Below are 17707 nucleotides of genomic sequence, written 5' to 3'. Positions count from 1 at the left end.
TAGGTTTCTGTAAATATAGCATTATCATGATAAGGAACAATAAATAAGATGTGATGGCGATATGAGTTGCATCTAACTTGGGGAACCCATATGAAGAATAAAGAGTGGTTCCAGTCTTCAAAGTCAGGCTATCCAACTAGGGCACAGATGGGATGTCCCATCTAAAATAGAAACGATATGTTTGATTGGGGAAAGTTGGACTCTTGAATGAAAATGTAAATGAGTAACTCCCATTTCAATCATTTGGTTAGGAGAGTCTTATTTTCATTTCGATTTTAGTGGGGGAAGGAAATGCCTCAATCCCCCCAAAACCCAATGCCAACTCTACACCAGTATTCAAATCTCTTTCTGATTTAGACTCCAATTCTAGTCTCGAACCAAATGTGATAAGAGATATGGCTATTCCAATTCTTATTCCAACTCATTCTGATTCTAATTTTGGTTGTGAACCAAACACGTCCAAAATTCAGTGATTATAATTTACTAAAGCAATTCAATTATAGGCTATTGGTTCTTTACCCAAAAAAAAAAAAAATTACAGGCTATTGGTTCATGTAAGTAGTCTAAGCAAGACCAAAATTCTCCAATCTCCATAATGATAGGAGTAGAACCCTAATGTTGCTTGATATTCCATTGTGCAGTTTCATGATGATAACAACTTCATATGGGCGAATAATCAACTTCCTATATGTGTAGCCTGCCTAATCTACTAGGTCAGGAGCAAAGACACTCAGGACTGTCTAAAAGATGCTTACTTATCATCAATGATAATATTACTCGCTTACCCATCTTTGACAATCTTCTTCTTGTTTTCTGGCACAAGGCATGCTTATTAAAGAGACTAGCATCCCATGTGGCATCAATTTTAGTTTTTCACTTTAGAAATAAAAGATTATTTTTATTTTATTTTTAAATTTTAAAAATTATATTTGGTATAGTCAATTATTTTTTTAAAAACATATTTATGATGATGATTGAGACAATATTAGTAGTGGTGGAGACAATCAAGATGTTAGAGGTAGTGGTGGCGGTGGTAATAGAGATGCTAGTAATATAGTGAAAAAAATTTTGATCGGACATTATGTGAAGAATTAGGTGGAGCAAAAGATAAAATTGATATAGAAATCAAGATCTATCTTTTTAAAATTTTAGTTTTTTTAATTATTTTTATTAGTCATATATATTTTTAGAGACCTATTATAATCATATGTGATTGGGAGAGGAGCTCAATCTGAATTATGAAAAGGAGGACCTCACTAGTATCATCAATGGAGGATGTACATCTCATTTCAGATCAATTAATGAAAAAAATTAGACTTAATCTCTAGCTACTTTTTAAATTATTCTATCTTCTTCTAATTTTCTTTTGAGAGGTTTGAGTTGAGTGGAGAGGATGAGCAAACTTGATCTGATAGGAGGGAAGAATTCTCTCAACCTACTCAACTAGAATCTTGCAAAAGAAAATTAAAAAATGATGGAAGAACTACAAAAATAGGACTTAAGTCTATTTTTCTTTCATTGATTGATCTAAACATACATAACTGCTATTTCTAATATTAGTGAGATCCTCTCTTGCATAATTTGGATTGAATTCCTTCCTGGTTCGAATAGAACTAGGTCTCCAAAAATAAGTATGACTAAAAAATAATTAAAATAAAACTAAAATTTAATAGGAGATAGATCTCGATTTCTTTATTAACTTTGCATTCTGTTAATCCACATAGTTTTGTAGAAAACATTTGATCATAGCTTTCTCAAAAATAAAAATTTTGTTAAACTCATTTTGGGACTCAAATCATGGAATTTCAGCTTGATTTAACCCCATAATGAGTTGGCCAAAAGTTATAGAACTGGAAAAATTAACCAATTTCAAAAAAATAATTATTTCAATGGAGGCATTGTGTGACCAAGTCATGGCCTTATGAGGTTGGGCATGAGATTTGATTTCTTGATGTAGCAGATCTTACACTTGAGGTGCCTTATCTAGCCCTACTCATAGTGACTAAAGTGGTCCACATCAAGTTTGCAGATCCTTTTGAATTAAACCTCCTCTGTTTAGGGGATTTAGCTCTTGCTAAATTAGAACTAAGATAGGAAAATACATGCTTCTTCATCTCATAGTTGAACCACTTAACTTTACTCGAAGTGCTTTTTGGTCTTGTTCTTCTTTTCTCTCGAGTCTTAAGGAATCACTTGCTTTGCTCCCACATCTTGACTTCATGGTATGATGCTCTTTCCCATACTTCCACATCGATGATGACTATGGTGCCTTTTTCTTGATCTCAATATTTGTTAGATCAGTTAGTAGAACTAAAGGATGAGAACTTGGCCTCATATAAGTGGTATCGGGTTTTTGTACCATCATCATAGACTTGTTGTGCATATTAATAAGTTGCCATGTCTGGGCAGCAGTTACAAGGTCAATATTCTCTTGTGTTTTAGAGGTATTGATCATGAACTCCTTTTTGTCCTTTACAAGATGATACTTTTAATGCCACTTGTAGAAGATTGCATCTCGATCCCAATATTGTGAGCTTTCAAGGATAACCTAACAAAAATTTGAAGGAACTACTTCCCATGTTACTTCAACAATATACCTCTTGGTTATGGTGAACTTGAAGGTATATTGTTTGGTAATCATCAACTCAATATCTTTCTGCATTCAGTTAAGAGGTAAGGATATGGATGAGGTTTGGTCTTCAACCTCAGCTTCTGATATAGATTTTCAAAGATGAGGATCTTCTAGCTTCCATGGTCAATAAGAGTGTCAAGAATGCTTTGCTTCATTGATTTTCAACTAGAAGAGTTTCTCTTATATCTCTAGATTTACCTCATTTATTCTCTCTAGTTTCCTTGCCATCAAGCTTAATTTGGAGTATGCTGGCACTCAAACTTGTGCAGCTTCTCAACCTCTACAGCATTGAGGCTTGGGTTCTCTTTTCTCTTAGAATCATTATCCTTTGGCTTCTTCCTCTTTGGCTACAACTCAGGTGAAATTTTCAATACTTTTTCTCAATGTGTCCATGGAGGTTGTGGTGTTTGTAGTAATTTCTCTGAATCATGTTGGCCTGTTTCTTCTAGTGCTTACCCTTCTAGTTTATTTTTTGTTGTATTCTTTTTAAACTTGTCGTGCTCTTGCCTTCTCTAGTTGTATTATTATCCTCAATCCCCATAGCTTTCATGCGAGCTTCATTGATGTTTTAAACTTCAAAGAACTTCAATGCCTTTCGGATATTCTTGTGGAGACCTTTGACGACCTTTATGAAAATCGTATGATTGCCGATAAAGATGCCGAGTGAAATTGCTTGCTTGTGGAACTTGGTGATACAATCATGGATGAATTGATCATACTTCTACTATAGGTACATCACTTGATCCATTGATCCTCTTCATAGTTGATTAGATAGAACTACTATAGGTACTATCACTTGATCCACTGATCCTCTTCGTAACTGATTAGGTAGAGCTACTTAATTAGATCCTTAAATTTGCTTCATGTCAAATTAAAAATGTTATTATTCCTCATGTATGAATTTCACTAGGTAAGAACATGGCTAGCAAGCTTAAGACAGGCAAAAGTTATCTTCTAGACGTTGGAGAATCCATAGATAGTAAAGTATATCTCTAATTGGTCTATCTAGTTACCTACTTTCTCTATATTGATAGTCCTATTGTATATAGGGATCTCGATTCAATCTTTTAACTTTAAAGAGTTGAAGAAAGGAGTGCACCACCCTTGAAGCCAAACATATTTATCAGGAGGCTAACAAGACCACAGGCAAGGTTGCTTCCTAGGTTGTGGATAATTTTGGAGAGATCTTGTAGATAGAGCTAAAGGTTATTGCATATGCTTTGTGAAATATTTTATTTTTTGACTTTTTGGGATGTATTTATATCTGTTGGGTATCATCTTTCCGCTTTATAAAAAAAGAGTTGAATAGAGAGATTTTTTTTATATATATACTTAAAGGTTACTTATCCTCCTCATCGGATGGTGGATCTTTATTTCCAAATGTAGAAAATAGCTTCACAACATGAGTTGCTATTGCTTGTGCTAAAAGCATCGCTAATCGAAAAATGATCTTAGTGAGTTGGACAATCTTCTCTTCTAGTTACACAAGATGTTCCTTTATCTCATCATTCATTGAGGAAGAACTATAGCAATACTTGCCCTTTCTTTAATTTACTTGAAGTATGAATATTCTCTCTTAATTGTTTATATTGCTCGCATGTTTGGAATATGAACTAACACCCCTATAAATGTAAAGGACGACAGCTCCAATCGGATTGAAAGAAATCTTCTCTCTAATTTGTTCACCTATTTAATAAAATGTCAACTTTTGACCCATTTAATAAATAAATCAAGTTTCAATTGATTGATTTTTGATTCATCTTGTGTTAGACTTAATCCATATTTACTCCAGCTCGATTTGAATGCCATTTGTAGTGGTTGTAGCACAAGGGGGTGGGGAGGTGGGGTAATATGGGGTGTGATAATGAGACAACAAATGGCAGAAATGATGGTAGTATTGGAGATAATGATGATGATAATAATAGCAATCAGTGATAATGAAAGATGTCTCAATAATAGCAGCGAAAGATATAAATTTTTAAAATTTTAAAAAATAAAAATAATTTTTTATTTTTTATTTTTAAGAAATTATAAAAATATCATAAAAAATAAAAAATAATTGATAATATCAAATATGTCCTATATCTTTATTCCGATGATTTTATGTTTAATAATAAAAAATGAAAGATAAAGATGACCTGGCACTCCCTGGAGCTGCAGACTCCCATTAGACGTTGGCCCGCAATTTAGGAGGTGCTGCATTAATTTGTGGGGCCAACCTTTCTTCAGCTCCTTAGTGGGTGCCAACGAGGGTGCACTTGCACCGTGCACCTATGCTTCTTGATAAGATTGTTTTGCTATTTTTGGTAAAGATGCTTGTTTGTAAGATTGTAGGTTATCCGAATAAAGATCCAGACAAAAACACTTCAACAATGCTAAGAAATAAATTTAATGCTAAGGTATAATTTTTGTGCAATGGTATAATTAGGGGTGGCAAATAGGTCGGATCGGTCATAAACGGATTGGATCATAAATGGGTCGGATCAGAAAATGATCAACCCAAATCCAATCTATTTATTAAATGGGTCAAAAATTCAAATCTGAATCTGACCTGTTTATTAAATAGGTTTCCCGATCCGATCCATTTAACTCATTTATTAAATAGATCAAATTAGATTAAACGAGTTAAACAGATTAAATGGATTAAACAGATTAAACGGTGCATGTTAAATGGGTCAGAAATAAGTTAAACAGGTCTTAAATAGGTTAAACAGGTTAAACAGATCGGGTTAAATAGATCAGAAATAGGTTAAACAGGTTAAATGAGTTATCTGACTCAACCCAACTTAAATATTAAATGGGTTAAACGGATCAGATATCTAAAATCCATATCTGATCCAATTATTAAACGGGTTAAACGGGTCGATCCGTTTATTATCCGAACCTGTTTGGCCTAAACCCAAATCTGTTTATGATGGGTCAAATACGGATTGGGTTGGCGGGTCGGATCATATTTTGTCAGCCCTAGGTACAACTGGCAAACTAAGCACGGTGGTCATTTGTACTACCAAAAAATAGAAGCATGATAGTTGTCTCAAGCCTTTGTCTCAAGCCTTGATGTGCATGGTGGCTGGACCAACTCCGTGTCATCCTTGTCCATCAATTTTCACAATGCTAACATTTCTCTCCATAAGAACGATTCCAAACTTCCACAAAGCCAACCAGGTTTTAAGGCGTTTGGGTTGGCCATCCAGTAATATACTCTGAGAGACGAGGAATCCAGGGACACCTTTCTTTTTGTTACTACATGCTCTCCTTATCCTACTCGTCCTGCAATCAAGTTCCTCAGCATCTCACATAGTTGGCAAGTGTTTCCTTGAGAAAATGCTGATTTTAAGATAACGTTTAGCTAGTCAATTGGTTGCATATAATTTGAGCATGAAAAAATGTTGGCAAGTTTGTAAGTGTTGTCCAATCATGAGATGGTCTGCAGAAGGATCAGATTATTCAAAAATATCTCAGACTCGAAGCAAATTTGGACTGGACAATTGAGAACATTTCCGAGCTCAAGTCTCATTTTATGGCTGTCTCTGAAACAAGCCTATCCAACTGATTGTTAGATCTCTCTCTCTCTCTCTCCCTCCCCCTCCCCGTCTGGGTGTGGGTGTGGGTGTGGGTGGACGTGTGTGTGTGTGGGTGTGTGCACAATAGTAATAACATCCACCAATAGAATGAAGATTTCTATAGGTCGAATAATAATTAATTGATTCCTTTCACTATCAATACAAGAAAAATGGTTTTTAGCAATGGCTGGCCGTTAGTAATAATACATTTTATCGGCCACCAATGGTGACCAAAAAATAAATCATTAGAAAAAAAAATTATTAACGATGGCATTTTTGATTTTGAGCGATGACAACTTTACGTTGCTAATAAGTAATAATTTTTTTTTTTTAAATTAGATCGTAAGATTATTAGTGATGAAAATATCTTATTAGAGATGGCAATATTTATTGCTAATAATCATTACTAAACAACGTTATTAGCGACGGCTTTCACTGTCGCTAATGATCCTAACTTTCCCTCCAACTATTTCGCATCCCCCCGCCCTCCTCCGCCGCCCTCATTTTCCCCCATCTAACGATCGAAATCCCCATTTTTCTTGACCCCCCTCTTCAACCCCCAACCCCCATCCCCGTCCTCTTGATTTTTGGATTGGCTCCCCCACCAGCGATCATCCTCATTTTCCCCACCCCCTTCCCCGCCCTTGTTTTCCCCCACCCGGTGACCAAAACTCCCATTTTCTCCCATTATTGGGAATTGCATTCCAAAGTCAATCGTCAGTTTATTAACGGTTGAGCTAATCATTATAATTGTATATGAATTATTGAATTAATAAATATTATTTGATTTTCTCATCACTATGTGTATATCTTATTTTGATCTCCTGTGTTTTGTGATGAAGTCCTTAGGACTATTTAAATGATACAGGAGGATATCTCATTTAGTCCTTAGACGTTGTTCACGGCCAAATGACATGCTATTATTAGGACGATAGCTATATCAAGTGTAGGTCATTGTATGTCATGTGTATTGGTTGTCCTCTTAACTAAGAAGTGTGAAGAGACTAGCATGGCATGCAAGTGAGACGTAAGAGTACATCTCACTGAATGTGACCAACTGCTGAGCACTCTACTATCAAGAGTAGCTTGCAAAGATATGGATATAAGTGTCCCTCCAACCTGAGATCACCACGGTAACTTGCAAGCTACTCATTATGCTTTGGTGCCAGACTACCTGAATTTTTAGTTCAATGATGAAAGATTTATGGGCACAGTCAAATACTTACGAACTCAGTGTATAAGTTAAGATGAAATTGACCCTTCCGAATAAGTAGGAGTTAATGCATCACTGTGTTTTAATTCAATAAAACCTCGATTGGGGTAATCCATGTGATGGATTTAAAAAGTTGAAATATAATATGGATGATCTTTTCAGGGTTGATAGTTAAACCCTTTGGTCACCTTGAGCATTTGGGTCAAAGGGATGAATTATACGATAATATATATCAATAGGTTCTTGAATGTTGCTTTGCAATCTTTCGACCTATCCGGACGTCGGGTATCATTGCTAGAAGATCACTTTGATTAGTATAAGAAGATTATTCCTGTACTACCAGCTTAGGTTCGAACCTATAGGATCACACTCAAAAATTTTTTTGACTAATCATGTGGTTGATCGATGATTAAGAATTATTCTAGGATAAAATAATCAATTCGATTGATGATTAATTCTGTGCAAAAGTTGTAATAAATTAATTTACTAATTATTAGTAAATTAGTAAATGATTGATTAGCGATTAGATTGTTAATTAGCTCAATTTAATTAAGCATTGAGTTTTGGATCAAATCTAATTAAATTGGATTCAATTTGTTTGACCCGATTAGGTTATGAGATGACCTAATCGCTAAGGATGTTCGATTCCTTATTTGAGCTCGATTAATTTTTAATTTGATTAGAATTTAATTAAGATTAATTGTTACCTAATTAAATTAGGTTCAGTGGTCTAATTAGGTCTAACCTAATTTGGTTAGGTTGAGAATCTAATTAGATAAGAAATTAAATTCGAATTCAAACTGGATATATCCCTTGCACCACCTTTCTCTACACCGACCTTTTCTTCATGCAAGAAAAGTTTTTGCATGAATTTTTCTCACACCCAAAAGAGGATTAATGCTCACTTCTGATCTCCTTTGGATTAGGATGAGGTTGGTTTTAAATTTGAGTTCAAAAGGTTTGAACTTGAATGAGAAGTTATAGTCCAAATCGAGTTGGACTCTTCCCTTACCGTTGACCACTTCTTTCTCATGCATAAATGAGTGTTGTGTGATTTTTTTTATGCCATTTTGATGGTTGTCACCCACTCTCTGAGTTCCTAAAATGAGATAAAGTTTGGTTCATGTTTGATATAAATTTGATTTGAATTGGTGATAAAGATCAACCAATGTTTGAACTTGAACCAAACTATCCAAACTTATCCTTATTTTTCATAGGATGCCACCTTAAGTAGGGTTCTTTTGTGCACCTCACGTGATGTACTTTTTGATGTGAGGTGTTGGAAAATGTGTCTCAAAGCTAATCATTGGATGATTGTACTTATCTTGTAAATTGAATATAAAGTTTTATTAATAAAAATTATTTAGTATTTTTATTACAAATTATCTATCTTTGAACTTCTGTGTTGTAATGAAGTCCTAATGACTGTAATTAATTGACAAAGGAGGATTTATCGTTGAGTTCTTAAAAATATTCGCGATCAAATGATACGCTATTACTAGGACGATAGCGATATCAAGTGTAGGTCGTTGTGTGCTATATGAGTTAGTTGTCCTCTTAATCAAAGAGTATGGAGATACTATTATAGCATACAGATAGAATGTAGGAGTACATTCGTATCGAACGTGACCATATGCCGAGCACTCTACTGTCAAGAGTAGCTCATGAAGGGTATGGCTATAAGTGTTGTTACCCAGCTATGCAACCCAAGAGAGGAGGTGAATTGGTTTTTAAAATTTTAAAGTTAATTTAGAACCACGAGGATTAAATAACAATAAGCAGGATATATGTAGAAAGTGATTTAAGCAAGATGTAGAAATTAGATACAAGAATGTAAGAAAATAAGAAAATTTAGAAAGAGAGCAAGTAACACAACACAAATAAACAAGATTTATAGTGGTTCGGTGCCAACCTTGCACCTACATCCACTCTTTAAGCTCCTACTTGAGAATTTAAATCTACTAAACGTATTCAATCAAGAATACAATATCGGTACCTCTGACTCTAGCTATCTCAGGCTAGAATACTTATTTCTCGGATACAAGCCAACACAATACAATTCAATTTAAGGTTCGGACCTACCTTTCTAAGTTTTGGAACCCTTCCAAAATTAAAGATCAAGATAAAATAGAGTATATGAGTTAATCACATGAAAATACAAATTTAGCTCCTTTAATGAGCAAATAAAATTTTAAATACACTTTACACAATACGAAGGAAGCTTTTCTGATTTCTTTCAAAGTGGTTGAAGACTTGAATGAGCTCTTGAGGGTTGGTGAACTTGAATTGAAAGCTTCTTTTGCTTGAAGAGGTCTTTTTGCTTAGGACTGTAATGAATGCTTGAATCTCTAGCTTTTTCCCTCCTTTAAGTGCCTTTATATCTTCAATGGATGGTGGAGAGTAATATGGATAGGATTAGAGTTGTTGGAGTGCATTAAATGAACATTAAATATGATCAAAATGAACTAAAAAACTAATCGTTACGGAGATTTTTCGTCGCAGGGGTCGACTCATAGGGTCAACCTCTGCACAGGGGTCGACTCATAGGGTCGACCTCTGCACAGTGGTCGACTCATAGGGTCGTCTCCTTTGTGGTGCAGAACAGAAAGTCACTGTTCTATATCTTTGGCTTGCACAGCAACTAAGGTCGACTCATAGGGTCGTCCCCTTTGGGTGTGCCAGCCAAAAATAGCATGCCATTTAGCCCTTTTGACAGGGATCGACCCTAGGAGTCGATCCTTTTCTTTAAACTTGATTTTCTCTCAAAATACATATCCAAAAAGTATAAATTACCTCCAATAGATCACAATCTTCTGTTTTTGCTCTTGAGCTTTCAAATCAAAACTTGATAAAATTTTGATTTTACTCCTGAAATACAATAAATCTTTTTCTAAGCCAAAATCATTAGTAACCTCCTTAAATATTTTGTAATCATCAAAATCAATTCAAAGAGCAACAATCTCTCCCTTTTGGATGATGGCAAAATATTTGAGCAAAAGTAAAATATAACATATAACATATATAAAGTATTGATTAAGAATTTTAAATTTATAAAGATGCATCACTTAAACATTATAGCCAATTGTTTGAATAGCAAGCATCATGAGTAGTTTGAAGATTAGTTTTAAAATAGCTTATAAGATTTTTTTTTTTAACAAATTTACTTTGATAATTTTATTTATTACTCAATTTAGATAATTTTGCTTATTGCTCGATTTTATTTCTCTACTCCCTCTTTTTGACAACATTAATTAAGATCATTACTCTCACTTTTTAAGAAAAAAATGAAAGAGACTCCCCCTCACTATAGCAATCATAAAGGATATTTCAATTTGCTTATATAAAAGATATAGCCATTCATAATATTACATCGCACATATAGGAGGTATTCTTCATATCACAGAATTAAGATATTTCAATTGAGATAAAAGCATATATATATATATATATATATATATATATATATATATATATATATATATATATATATATATATATATATATCCAAAATATGAGATATGTGTCACAATACATATGAGTCAAGTCAAAGTACATAGGCCATACAAAAATCATGGATAACAAAAAAAAAAACTATCCATGAGTCAATCAGTCAATAATTACAAAGGCCATAGCTAGAACCTAGACATAAAAGACTAACTATGCTAGATCTAATAGATTCATGGCTAGAGGTATTAGAACAGTCAGAGATATGATGAGGAGATTTAGGATCAAAGCCATGGGCACGTCCTCGACCTCGTCTGCCTCGGTCATGAGTAGAAGTACCGCACGAGTAGAAGGGCAAGAAGATCCTAGAGCCTAGGAAGCTATGGACTGTGCTAGGAGAGAAAGTCTGATAGTGTCCAATTGTTCCTAAGCTCTCGTCATGGACTGCATCAAGGCACCAATATGAGTAGAGATAGTTTCATTAGAGCCCCTGTTCTCTCTCCCCAAAAAATCAAATCCACTCTGCAAAATGTCTCGAAGCCTAGCCGCCTCTACAGACAGGTGGGAGACCTCCATGATGTCCTCTTGCGGTGGGGATGGGCTAAGGTTAATACCTGTCTCTGCAAATCTAGAACTCTGCCCGTCAGTCTCAGAACACATCTCTCAAGCTCCTCAAATCGTACAGACTGAGCTGTAAGCATCTGAAAGACAGTAGAGATATGAGGGATCAAGGTCTGGTCTGAAACAGATTGAGATGTCATCTCTGAGCAAAGCCTGAGGTGGCAAACTGTGAGATAAAATGAAAGCAACATGTTGGGACATCAACTCAATCTGATCATCTACAAGTCTGATCTCTGAAGGATCTACTCTGCTCCCAAACTGTGGTACGAAACATGCCTCCTCACTACTCTGAGGGATCAGCCTCGTGATAAACATGAACTGAATATCAAGAGATGTCCTGTGATTACGAGGAGGTGAAGACGGTCCCTCCTCTGCTCTCTCCTCAACACCCTTCGACCAACCGCCATCAGTCTTTGAAAAGCCCATGCGATGTAGTGTGTGGCGGTTGATGGTGTCAGAATGTGATAATCTGGTGACTGCCTCTCTCTCAAAATAGACTCCGAACCTCCTAAAGACTAGGGTGAGTGCCATACCATAAGGCAAGTGAGCCTTAGACCTATTCAGGGTCTCTCTCATGGCCTCAAACATCAAAGTAGGAAGTTCAAGAGGGTCTGGTGATCATATGGTACATGATGCAAATATTCCTACCAGATAAGAGGTCATGCCTGCCACTCCTAGGGATAAAAAGTTTGGTAACCATGTGATGCAGAAGTCTTATCTCTACTAAAAGAATCCTTACTTCTAATTTATTTAAGTTTTCAGTAAATATTCTTCCTAAAATAACACTTATTTTTTTTCTTTGATTGTGAGCTCCATATGAGTATAACCTTCACAAGGCAAGTGTAAGATTTGTCCCAAATGCAATGGATCAAGAACAATGTTAATACCTTCACTAAAGATTTTACTGTTCCATTGCAGTGCTTAAATTCAAATAGAATTCTTGACCAAATCCACATAAGTATTTTTCTTCAAAAGATAGTAAAACTCCTATCCTTGATTTTTAATTTTTGATCCAATAGAGAACCCTTTTTTCAAAAAACTCAAAATCTATATTCTTTCCAGGTTCTACTTTTCGATTGGAGAGAGGTATCTTGCTTGGACTCAGTGGGGATGTGAAGAAGCTGGAGCAGGACTTGGAATTGGGGTTGGAGCAGGAGAGGGCTCGGCTGCCATTCTTTTTCTGCATACATCCTCTTCTAACTCACGAACAAATTTCTTCTTTGCAGTAGCTTCAATTTGAGAGCATTTCAGACAAGAGAGACTTGCGAACAGCTTAGAAGGCCTAATGAGAGGTGAGAGGAAAGAATTTTAGAGGAAAAATAAAAATTTTGGAGAGATAGGCAGTCGGTTTGGAGAAAAGGGTTTGAAGTTAGGGTAATCTTAATCCACCCAAATGAAGAAGAAAGGAAAAGAGATTTAGTTCCTAAAAGGAGATTCGAAGGGGGAAACCCAGTGGGAAGAGGGATTTTAAGAGATTTTTGTGATTGAGTGAGTGGAGAAGGAGGAGGTTTTGTTCGGTGGGATGAGGAAGATGAAAGACAAAAAGGGTCGGCTCCTTTACAAACAGAGATTTCCCAATAAAAAGAGTGCCCGATGGATTTTAATAAAAATTATAAGTTTACCCTAGGGTCGACCTTGGGGGTTGACTCAAAGCTAGGAAAATTCAAAAGAAATGATGAAAAAATTTTGAAAAAATTTAAAACTTGAGGGAAGGGTGTCTATTTGAGAGATTGATCATATGAAGGATAGTTTTAAACTTTTAAGAAAGGAGAGATGAGAATTGAGCTCAAAATTTGGTTCAATGAATTTTTTGGCAAAAAGAAACTTAGAATCAGAAGGATATTTAAGTTGATGGATCAAGGATTCCTAGTTCTCTCCTAATTTCACAAAGTCTATTTTCACTTAAGACTTTGGTAAAGATATCAGCCAATTAGTTTTTGGTACAAACATAATCAAGAATTATATTATTATTTTGGACATGTTCTTTATTAAATAATATCTAATTTCAATATATTTTGATCTAGAATACTGAATTAGATTTTTAATTAGATTAATAGCACTAGTGTTATCACATCTTATGGGAGTTTCATTGATTTGATGCCAAAATCCTCAAGTTATTGCTTAATCTATAAGATTTGAGCATAGCAACTTTCGACTGTAATTATATTCGGCCTTGGCATTAGACAGTGCCTCCAAATTTTATTTTTTGCTAAATCAAGAGATTAAGTTAACTCATAAAAATTGACAAGTTTTACTAGTACTTTTTCTATCTAACCTATATCCACAAAATCACATCTGAATATCCTATTAAGTCAATTGATGAGTCTTTAGAATACCATAATCCTAGAGTTTGTGTACCTTTTAAATATTTAAGAATTTTTTTAACTATATTTAAATATGATTCTTTTGGATTTGATTGAAAGCGTGCACATAAACAAACACTAAACATAATATCTAGTCTACTAGCAGTTAAATACAATAAAGAACCAATCATGCCTCTATAAAATTTTGAGTCTACATTTTTATCTCCTTCATCCTTGTCAAGCTTACATGATGGGCTCATAGGGGTACCAATTGCTTTGAAGCTCTCCATTTAAATCTTTTGAGTAGTTCTCTTGTTACTTGCTTTGGGTGATGGAGATCCCTTACTTTGTTTGTTTGATTTGGAGTCTGAGGAAGAATGTAATTTCTCCCATCATGCTCATCTCGAACTCTCCCTGCATGAGCTTAGCAAAATCTTGACAAAGAGTTTCATTAGTAGACTCAAATATAATGTCATCAACATATATTTGTACAAGTAAGATATCATCATGATTTCTTTTAATGAAAAGGATTGTATCTCATTTTTTCTAAAAAATCATTATTAAGCAAGAATTTACTTAACCTTTCATACCAAGCTCTAGGTGCTTGTTTTAAACCATATAAAGCTTTGTTTAATTTGAAAACATGATTAGGAAAAGCATATTTTCAAAACTGAGAAGTTATTCTACATATACTTCTTCAGCAATATAACCATTTAGAAAAGTATTTTGACATCCATTTGCAAATAACTTAAAGTTTATAAAGCATGCATATGCAAGTAAAAGCCTAATTGCTTCTAATCTAGCAATAGGTGCAAAGGTCTCATCAAAATCAATTTTCTCTTCTTGATTATAGCCCTTTGCAACTAATCTTATTTTATTCCTAATCATATTTTCATGTTCATCCAATTTATTCCTATATACCCATTTTGTGCCAATTACAGAATAATTTTTAGATCTTGATACTAAAGTCCATACATTATTTATTTCGAATTGATTAAGTTCCTCTTGCATTGATTTATCAAATTATAATCTTTTTCGCTTCATCTATGGTTTTAGGTTCAAACTGAGAAATAAATGCAAAATGATTGTATGCATCTCTAAGTGAAGAATGAGTTCTTACTCCATATGTAGGATCACCAAGTTCTTTGGGGTGATTGTGATCATACCTTTATTCTTTGGATAGATCATTTGTACCTTGAGGTTGTTCTTGTTGTTCTTCACCTTCATCCTCTTATTTTTTTCATGTTCTTCTTCATTTTGGATTGTTGAGTCTTTTAGGGTGAGCTCCTTCATTTCTTCTATAAGAGGATCTGCATCATCAATACCTTCACTCTTTCTTGAAGGAAGATCATAAGTCTCATAAAAAATAACATGTATTGACTCCTCTACTACTAAAGTTCTTTTATTAAAAACTCTAAAAGCTTTGCTAGAAGAGGAGTAACCAAGAAAAATAGCTTCATCGAATTTTGCATCAAATTTTTCTAATCTTCTTTACCATTGTTCAAAATAAAATATCGACAACCAAAAATATGAAAAAATATAATGTTTGGTTTTTTTTTTTCCAAAGCTCATAGGGCATTTTCTTTAGAATTGGTCTAATTAAAGCATGGTTTAAAATGTAGCATGCCGTATTAATTACTTTCACCCAAAAGTATCTTGGGAGGTTGTTTTCAAATAGCATGGTACGGGCCATTTCTTCAAGATTCTATTTTTTCTTTCTACTACCCTATTTTGTTGGGATATCCTAGGTGCTGAAAAGTTATGGTCAATATCTTTTTCATCACAAAACTTTTAAAATCTTAATTTTCAAATTCGGTTCCATGATCATTTCAAATATTTTGAATTGAAAAACCTTTTTCATTAGTAACTCTTCGATAAAATTTTGAGAACACATGAAAATTTCATCCTTATGTGCCAAAAAAAAATTCATGTAAAATGAGAGAAATCATCAAAAATTACAAAGCCATAACGTTTTCCACCTAAACTAGTAGTTCTAGTGGGTCCAAATAAATCTATGTACAATAATTCTAATGGCCTAGAAGTTGAAACAATATTTTTAGATTTGAATTAGACTTTTGTTTGTTTATCCAGTTGGCATGCATCATAAATTCTATCATTTTCAAAATTTAATTTAGGTAAATCGGTAACTAATTTCTTTTTAATAAGTTTTAAAAGTGAATGCATGCTAATATGTGCAAGCCTATGGTACCAAAGCCAACTAGTCTTATTAATTTTGACATTCAAGGCTACTAGACATTGCATGTTTATCTTGAAAAGATCATTCAAATCTACCATATAAATATTATCATGTTATGCCCAACAAATTTAATGCCTTCATCATTGGGACTAATTACTGTGCATAATAAAGATTCAAAAATAATTTTGTACCTTTTGTCACAAAATTGACTAATGCTTAATAGATTATGTTTCAAACCATCTACTAATAAAATATTTTTAATATACTTAGAGGGAGTGATACCAATGTTGCTATACCGATGATCTTTCCTTTACCATTATCTCCAAAGATGACCATCCCTCATCTTTTGCATCAAGTGTGATGAATTGAGATTTATCACTGGTCATGTGTCTTGAGCACCCACTATCAAGATACTATTTTGATTTGTTCCTTAGGATGCAAGACACACCTGCATATAAAAATTAAGTTTTGACTTTAGGTACCCAAGTTTTCTTGGATCCTTTTTGATTAGTCACAATGATTCTTTTAGAACCCGTATTTTATTTGGACTAAATCAGATGTGATTTGGTTTAGATTCAAATAAGAAAATTAAGAGTCTTTATTGGAATAGGACTCTTCTCCCATGTGCCTCCCACTTTGATGCCATATATCCTCACTCACAAATAGTTTTTGTGTGAAATTTTTCTATGCCAAAGAGTCCTTTCCCTTCTCTATCTCACATCCAAATTTGGGTAGGATCAAGTTTTAAATGGTATGTTCAAATCTGATTTGAAATAAGATACCATAAAGATAATGTTTGACATTATCTCTAAGACCTTGCCACCAACTTATTTTTTTCTCCTTATATGTGTGATATTTTGAAGAAAAATTAGTTAAAAATTAGTTGGAGAATTTATTTATCATAAAAAAAATATGAAAAGGGGTGTCTCATATTTTTTTGGCATGTTTTGGTATGAATTTTTGAGTAGGGTGACAACACATCAAGAGTCCATGATCTCTAGGACTCTTCACCCCACCTCCTTACATGTTGAAATAAAAGAGTTTATTTCATTCTTATGCATGTAAGAGACCTATGAGAGAGGCCTTCATGTTGAGAGGGGTCTTGGGCATGGTTTCATGGCATGAAAGAAGAGGAGATTCCTCTTCTCTTGGGGTGTGTGCAAAATCCAGATTTCTAGGATTTTGATCCTCAGGGTTTGGAAAGAGAGAAAAAATAAGAAAAAAATTATTTTTCTCTCTATCTTTTTTCACCTCTTCATCTCCTCCAAAGTCATCTTTAATTTTTAAAAAATTTTAGAGATTTAAAAAAGATTCAGATCAGTCAAGAAGAAGTCTTCCACGAGCTAGCACTCTCGAGAAGACCGATCAGATCAGAGCTTCGAGTGAATTTTTCATAGAGGTCGGATGCATGTGTGATTATGAGCAACTAGCAAAGATCCTCTCTACCATATTTCTCAATAGCAATGATCATCGATCCATGCTCAGGTATCGAGTTTTGGACTCATATTAGAAGTAGATATGATTTACTGCTCACATGCATGCATGCTGATTTTATCTTCATTATTTTTTAGATTTTATATGCAACATATTATGTCATAAATCTTAGAGTAGATTGATTTGATGATTAGATCATATGCATGTGAGATTAATTTATTAATCTAATTACCTTCAGTTGTAATTTATTCAAAAAGTTTTGAAATACGTATATGAAATCGTCTACGTTCTCCAATAGTG

Source organism: Elaeis guineensis, chromosome 11, assembly GCF_000442705.2.
Source record: "Elaeis guineensis isolate ETL-2024a chromosome 11, EG11, whole genome shotgun sequence".
NCBI lineage: Eukaryota > Viridiplantae > Streptophyta > Magnoliopsida > Arecales > Arecaceae > Elaeis > Elaeis guineensis.
Note: the sequence above shows the minus strand (reverse complement) of the source record.